Source organism: Wyeomyia smithii, chromosome 2, assembly GCF_029784165.1.
Source record: "Wyeomyia smithii strain HCP4-BCI-WySm-NY-G18 chromosome 2, ASM2978416v1, whole genome shotgun sequence".
In the NCBI taxonomy this organism is placed as follows: domain Eukaryota; kingdom Metazoa; phylum Arthropoda; class Insecta; order Diptera; family Culicidae; genus Wyeomyia; species Wyeomyia smithii.
The window spans coordinates 178803195-178811304 of record NC_073695.1 but is presented as its reverse complement, the minus strand read 5'-3'; positions in this window follow the sequence as shown (position 1 = coordinate 178811304).

Below are 8110 nucleotides of genomic sequence, written 5' to 3'. Positions count from 1 at the left end.
TGTTAAGTATAAGTAAATATAATCTAATGTTTTAAACGGGGTACAAGCACCCGCGTAAAAAAAGACCACAGTGTAAAAATTTTCTGGTCATAACAAGTATGGAATACTATTTTGCTATTTAACAATCAGCGTATTCTTTGTTACATCGAATGCAATTTCCTCAGCGTTAATATTTTTATTTTAGGTTATTTTTGGCTAGTAAGTACATGTTTGGTAAAACTTAAAAAAGGCGATTGTAATCAGATTATTCCTGTTCTGTTTACAGAATAGATTCATTCAGTTTTTGTTAAACTGTATGATAAAATAGTTAAACTGTATGATAAAATTGTAAAAAAGGGCGACAAATTTATTCGGTTGTTATGAGCTACATGCATGTTCTACGCTATCAATGTTACTCGCTTTATCAAAGTTTGCCGCATTTAGGGTACATCAATCATTTTAGCACTTGTTGAAATTGCTGAAGTCCTAATGTGAGTAACTTTTCTCAGAAGAACATTTAGTATAATAGTGTAGTGAATTTCCAAAAGTAGAATAGAAACAGGGTTTTTTTCATGTTTCGAACTAAATATGGTAGTAAATGTTATTAATACATAAAAAAGTAGGCAGTGTTGCCAGATATGTTGTTTTCGAATTTGAAGAAAAGTAAATTGCACTTTTCGGTCAATTAGTATATTCTGACTGCAAAATTGACAATTTCATCGTGTTTCTGCGAAAAAATACTTAAAGGTAATATGAGCAAAACTCGAGTTACACCATTTAAAAAAAAAACTCGAATTCACTCCAATTTTCCCACAATTTCTGGACATTTTGGATGATGCAAATTGAAGGTAATTAGTCGAAAAATTCTAAAACTATACTGAAAGTGTGGTCTGTTGGTTGGATTTTGATGAAGAAAAGTTCTTTCAATTAATTCGGAATATTTAGTTTTTTTTACTGAAGCAAACTTAACTTTCCAGTTGATCTCGAGATACGGTGCTGATTTTACAGGCCAGTCGTCGTAGGTTCGAGTCTCGGCTCGGGAAAGACTGTTACACGCAAAAGTTGGACTGTGCGTAATCACATCAATATTGCGTCTTTTCAGAGAAACTTTTGTACTGTTTCGGAACCAGTACAATGGATGTGTGTTGTTCATAACGCATTTGATGCTCTAGCGAATGTTTAATGTATTGGACGGCTCAAAATCAAAACACTTTTGAAGCATTAACCGGTGCAAGTATTGCCATGATGGTTCGTACTGGTATTGGTAATACTTTTCAGAATGCTGCGATCGCAGTGCAAGCAGTAATCAATACTGATGATCTTGGTACTGACTACACAGTATCAAAAAATGAAATTTACAACTAATACAAATGAAGCACATAATGATTTCTAGCACATAAAGTGAAAAACATATACAATTTCACACCGTTAATCATGTACAATACAGAATCGTTTTAAGCCATGTAAATTTGTACGTTAATTGATATAAACTTAAAGCCTCGAATATAAATATGCATGCAAATTCATAATATATTCATTTACTTTGCATGTGAATATAATGCCACACGGAATATTACGTGGTTTCCAATGCTCCATTTATGTGCATTTAAAGTAATGTAATTTTTTTTTACTGTGTAGGTTAATGCAAATATGAACTGATCGATTCACCATCATGAATCCGGTCATTCGAAAACATCATCGAATTAATAACAGTCATAAAGACATTGGATTTGTTTAAAACATTTTGCATTTAACGACGACTCTGGTTTTATTCATATGCATTCGGTTCCACGTTACTGGTACCAGCGTCAGTAAATTCTGTTGCAATAAGGCTCGCTATTAGCTGTTTCGGTTGCTGACGGTGATTAGGGATGCACGAGCCTTTGATACGCACCGACTAGCGAAAGTAACCAGCGGCTTTTTGAACGCCCCGCAACCGTTGCGTTATCCTTTTGACACATCAGATGTGCAAAGCCAGATTCAATGTGCGCTTTGAGAGGACACATCGGTTGATGTAAGCTTGAACTTTTGCGTGTAGTATCAGTAGGATCGTAGCGTTAGCCCCAAATTTGTTGGCTGCGAAGTCTGTTTAAAAAACAAACGGTCAAGTTCCGAATCGGAACGTAGCACCAAGGAAGAAGAAAAAAACTAAAACAACTTGTTCGATGAAAGTTTCACTAGAAATGCTCAAAATTGATATATCCTCTGGATTCCTTGACTGATTATCTTCCCAATAAAATCCCTAGAGCATTTATATTTCTTTTGAATTCCTTAACTAATTCGCTTCAAAATAAGGCATCATTTTTTATTTAGACATTGTGTATTTTTACACAATGTGTATTTGCTGGCAATACAAAGAGGAGGGTCCCACAGAGCAAGGGGTGATATAATCAGCACCAAAGTTGAATATTTTAAAATTAGGTTGAAGAATTTTAATTGTATTAATACACCTTTTTTGGTGAGTTATTTGTGGTTCTTCAGCAATATACATGTACTTATAGAAATGTTATGATCACTTGACTACGAAGAGATTGATTGAATAGTTCAAAAGTTATTGCTTTAACTTCTAATTTCAGTAAAAATCAAATCAAAAGATACCCTTTTTCCTGTTTCAATTTGAAATTTTGTGTAATTTTCTAGTTATCTAAACTCGAAATACAAATAAAATGAAAAACATTTGCATTCAAGAAAGCAGTTTCCGTAAACTTTTCAACAACGTTTTATTTCAAAAAAGATTATAGCCAAACTTTCAGAAATTCCTATCTTGGACTTGTTATCAAACGTTTTGTTCAATTTTCCTGCTTTTATTGAAAAAAAAAGAAAGAAAAATAAACTTCTTTTTTTTCACAAAAATTAGTATTTATTTGATCTTTTTTTCGCAGTGTTTATTTTTACGAATCATTGTCAATTTCTGACAACACGTAACTAGAAACTTTCCTATACAACTGAAGATTTCCGAGTTTGAATTCTAATTAATGTTAATTCATAACTTTTTGCGTAGAAAAATTAGATTTTAAAAACCCGAATTAATTCACCTAGCGGTGAGACCCAGCCTTTCTCATTCGAACTTATTATTTGTTAAAATAGATTTACACCAACACTTAAAAAATACACCTCTATATTCCTGCTAGATTTATTATTCATTCTAAATAACAAATTTTTGGTAGCCAATAGCACAACTATACCGAACATTTAAAATACACTAAGGTCGCTTTTTATGCGTTTTTTTACGCGGATTCCGGAATTTACGCGGTTTTTTTACACGGATTCCGGAATTCACGCGGTATTTTTTTTTGCCCGAATTTCGGTTTCCCTTCACTCGGAATGCAAAATTAACTATGGTTTTTTTTTCGCGGATTCCGGAAATTTACGCGGTTTTTTTTTACGCGGATTCCGGAATTCACGCGGTTTTTTTCTACGCGGCACGTCTCCCCCGCGTAAAAAGCGACTTTAGTGTATAGCATTCACACACATATGAACATACATTAACATGCAAATAAAATTGAATTGTTTCAAATATATGATGCGATTTTGTTTTTGATCGTGGTATAATCGATTTGTACTCACATACTGCATATAAATATTTAGATTGTTTATGTCAACGTTAGTCAGTAGATTTCAAATAATGTATAATTAAATGTTGTTCCTTATACATTGATTTTAATGATCTTATCAGCGAAAATGATATTCTTTAACGCAGTTGATATTACTGATCGTTTCTGAGGGTCATCCAATGAATGATCATATACCAATCAATATGGGTTCTTGAAACCTGGATCCAGTGGCCAGAATCCGACCTCAAACCCTATTTTCGCCTTTGGGAACATTTATAAATGACGTAGCATTCGAGGAGAGAGGGGTGGTTTTTGTGGCGAAATGTGACGGAGGGAAGAGGGGGGGGGGCGAGCCAAGCTACGTAGCAAATATGAAACTAAGAAAACTGCTACGATAGGTGGAGGGGTCAAAAAAAGGCTACGTCATTCATGGATGTTCCCTTTCCAAAACGATCTATATATAAATAATTGATGAAGAAATGACAGACTTGAAAATAAACATGTGAACCACGGTCCAAAGGCGGAGTTTTGACAATAATTTTCAATTTTAGGGGTATCTGAAAAACTTCAAGTTTGGGCGTAAGTAACACACGACTAGAGCTACAACCTACACTTGTTCACATCAGAAGTACTTGCATTTTTTCCATTTACAGCACCGTAAAATAAACAGTCCAAATATTATGGTTCGATAAGAGCGAAAAATTCTGATTTTCTTAAGGAACATATAACTTAGCGAAATATCTGCCGAGTTACATATAACAGCTTTTGTTTTATTCGTAATTGAATATAGTTTCAAATCGTTTGTGTACTTGTAGTACCTTTCTTACAAAAGTAACTGGCAACCCAAGTAACACAACTGGTTTTATCAAAGTTTTATAGCGCTGTTTTGGCTGTATTGAATGCTATAAAACTTTGATAAAACAAATATTGGTACTAGGGAAATTTCAAGTGAGTTAGTACAAACCTGTATATATTTTGAAAACTCTATTTTTCTCCTTTCCAAAACGGCTAAAACATTCAAAATCGGTTGGAAAACAAATGAGTTGAAAATAATTTTCATGCGCTGAGTTGAAAAAACCGGCATTTTGACCACTATTTCAAATTTTAGGGGTGTTTGAGAAAATTTCTAGTATGAGCAAAAGTTGCACTCGACTAAACTTACAACCTTCACTGCGTCACTTCAAAAGTTCTTGCATTTTTTTTATTTGTAGCACCGTACTATCCTCTCGGTAGTTAAACGCTTTGCTGTCAGAATACTTTTTAATAAAAAAAAAGTTGTTCGAAAGCCCGCGATGGATGATTTTCCGGAGGGTCTCAAATGAAAGGTAAAAAGCTTTATTTTCAAATGGTGAAGGTTTTGGCGATGCCAATTTTTTTAAAATAAAGTTGTTCTTTTTACACGCCGTGGCAACAAGACCTTCCATATTACACTAATTTTGTGACAAACGGTCCAGCCATCTCTGAGAAAAGTGAATGAGTTTCAACAGTCTTCGAAACACGTTTCTTTGCATAACTTTTGAACTACTTGTCTAATCATTATAAAGCTATTTAAGAAAATGTTCAAAAAACAAGCCCGTTCTTTTGATGCCAATTTTGTTCAAATCGGTTGTGTTGTTTCGGAGATAATAAGTTTTGTGATTTTCACATTTTGATACATAAGGTTATAAACTAAAAACCCGATCACAATGAAATTCAATAGGGTCTTGTGGGGCAAGTAGACCTGTCATAAACAATTAATTCCATAGAAATCGGTTCAGCTGAGAAAATCGAGTGAGATTGGCAGAGCGTTACATACATACACTCACACTCACACATACAGAAAATGCTCAGCTCGTCGAACTAAGTCGATTGATATACGAGATTCGACCCTTTGGAGCACTTCTATACCTTTGGTTTTTTCAGTGATTGCTATACCTTTCTAAGAGAAAGGCGAAACGTACCGATCAACGATAATCTGTAAATCTATGGAACAATATTACGCAACACTTCCATAATCACTGAGAATACATCAAAGATATATCCAGTTATTAGGTGCATCCTTCGTTCATTCGACGTGAGTAAAATGAACATATTAATCAATGTTTCCAATTTGTATATATGATTGCATGTTTAAACTTTATCTGCTTTGTTTCCACTCTATGTAAAATCTAACAAAAACTCAGCATCTTCAGAAAAAAATTTGCAGCTGAAAAAAACCATAGACGGTGTATTAGATCAGTATTTTATGAAAATACGCTTTTTCGTGAGTTATTTGTGGTTCTCCAGCAACAATCATAGATGCATTGAAATGTACGATCAATGTAACACAATGCATTCTTTTAATCAAAAAAATTAAATGATTAGAAGATTTGATTATCAGAAGTTATGGTTACGTTCACATCTACGTAGATTCATTTCCATGGTTTGAAATTACTCTTAAATGTTAATAATGAGGTTAATTTTATTTTAGGAGAAATAATTAGTTCGCAAACAAACCCTAATAAGATGCGCAAAAAACTACAATTCTATAGGTCACGTTTTCCTCTGAGACACCAGAGTATCTGAGTTAAAGGATACCTTTTTGTTCGAAAAACTAAACAAAATGATTATTTTCTAAAAGGTGTGTAAAGTTTTTTTTTGTTACATTAGAGGCACAACATTCTAATAGTACCGGTTTTTTAACAATGCATTTGTTTTAGAAGTACCGTAAACTGGGGTGACTTTGATCACTTTTTTGATTGTATCTCAAATTTTTTCACAATATACTGAAAACAATATTATTCGATATTTTTAAAATAAGTACTGGCATGCATTAAAAAAAAATTCAGTCACTACTTCAAAAGTTTAACAACATTTTTGCTGTTTTTAAATATGCTCTAAAAATTTTACACCAATCATCATTCCGGGGTGACTTTGATCACTTCACTATTTCGATGAATTTGGTGTAACACTTTGCTACATTTACTAAATTGAACAGCCTTAAACGGCTTAAACGAGTTTATAAATATGGAAAGCAATTTGGGGGCCATTCACATTCTACGTGAACAGTTTATAATGGCGAATGTACAAGATTCATACAAAATTTTTAGAATATATATGAATTGTTATCCACTGAGAGAGAAGGTGGTCTAAAATCATCAAAAACTAGTCCACGAGGAATAAGACTTATGAAATTGGCCAAATTTGCATGTTACTTCACGTCTTGGCTTTTTTGTATTGTTATAATATTTGTTCATCTTAAGAACTAATCTGGGAACAAAATAAAAAAACTTTACGTATTGCAACTTGTTGTTTTGAATCTGCTTGAACCGATTGTTTGTATGCAACAAAAATCGCTAAAAATACACTTTATTTTCAATTTATATTTTAGCATGAAAAACACTCTTTAAATAGCAGGAAATGCATGAGTAGTAGCAATGCGAACATATATCCACGCATTCAGTGAAGATTACGACAAGTCCCAAGCACTACGAGCGCTTTTTTACCACATTTCCAAAAAAGAGGTACAGTGATCAAAGTCACCCCGGTGATCAAAGTCACCCCAGTTTACGGTATATCGAATATTGTCGGAGTTATGGCTGTTTCCCTTTGAAGCTGCTATACTAAAATTATGAAATCCTTAACTGATCATTAGTTTTGGGTTATTCCGAATCAGCGTACAATCACATTAAAAAATGTTTTTTTTTATCTACGAGAACGTTTATTTTGAAAATTCAGTTTTCGAGCGCATAAATTGTATAAAATGCTTCTTTCACCAATTGTAAACATTGTGCATGATCGTGGTTTGATCGTTCAAGTGCATGCAAGTGATCATTTAAGAGCTGAATAATATCGGCAATCGTAATCACGGTACATATTTTTCATGTGGAAACATGAGTCAATTTGAGAAAATGACCTTATTCTTACTTCAAACGTTTACGTAGTTTAAGGACAAAAAAATTAACGTGTTATAAATTAACGTCCAACTAATGAACAACTTTGGTGAAATTGAAACAGAATTAGAATCATTATTATGTAAAACGAGTGAGAGGGTCGTCGTAGAGCTTCACTAATTCAATGTTGGGATTTAATTAGTTTGTGTCTATTATAATTAAAATTTGGGATTAGTTTCAGTTTATTCTAAAAAAAGATTCGAAACCTAAACTTTTGGGATAGGAGGACTTCGGGTAAAATGAGCACACGGGGCAAAATAGGCACCCTTCTTTTAAGCCAAAACACGCATTTTTTAATATAATATGGTATGTGGAACTCTTCCGTAGTTTATACAGCATCTCGTTATTTAAAACAAAAGTGGTTTGTCTGTTCAAAATATGGAAATATACTGAAAAAATCAACTTGGTTCCCGGATGTTGGAAAAAATATTATTATTGCGTACTACAAAATAAGCTTCTATGGCTGTTTAAATGGCTCAATCAAGTATGTAGACACTTCAATATGACGTATGGGTCGTACCCCAAATGTCACCATCATTGAAGTTTTGATTTTAAGTTATAATAAGATTAAAATCTCATGTTAACTTTAACTTATTAGACAGGGGCGAAATGGTCACTTTTAGATGGGATGAAATGAGCACACCTTGTCACATAAACTTACCTGAA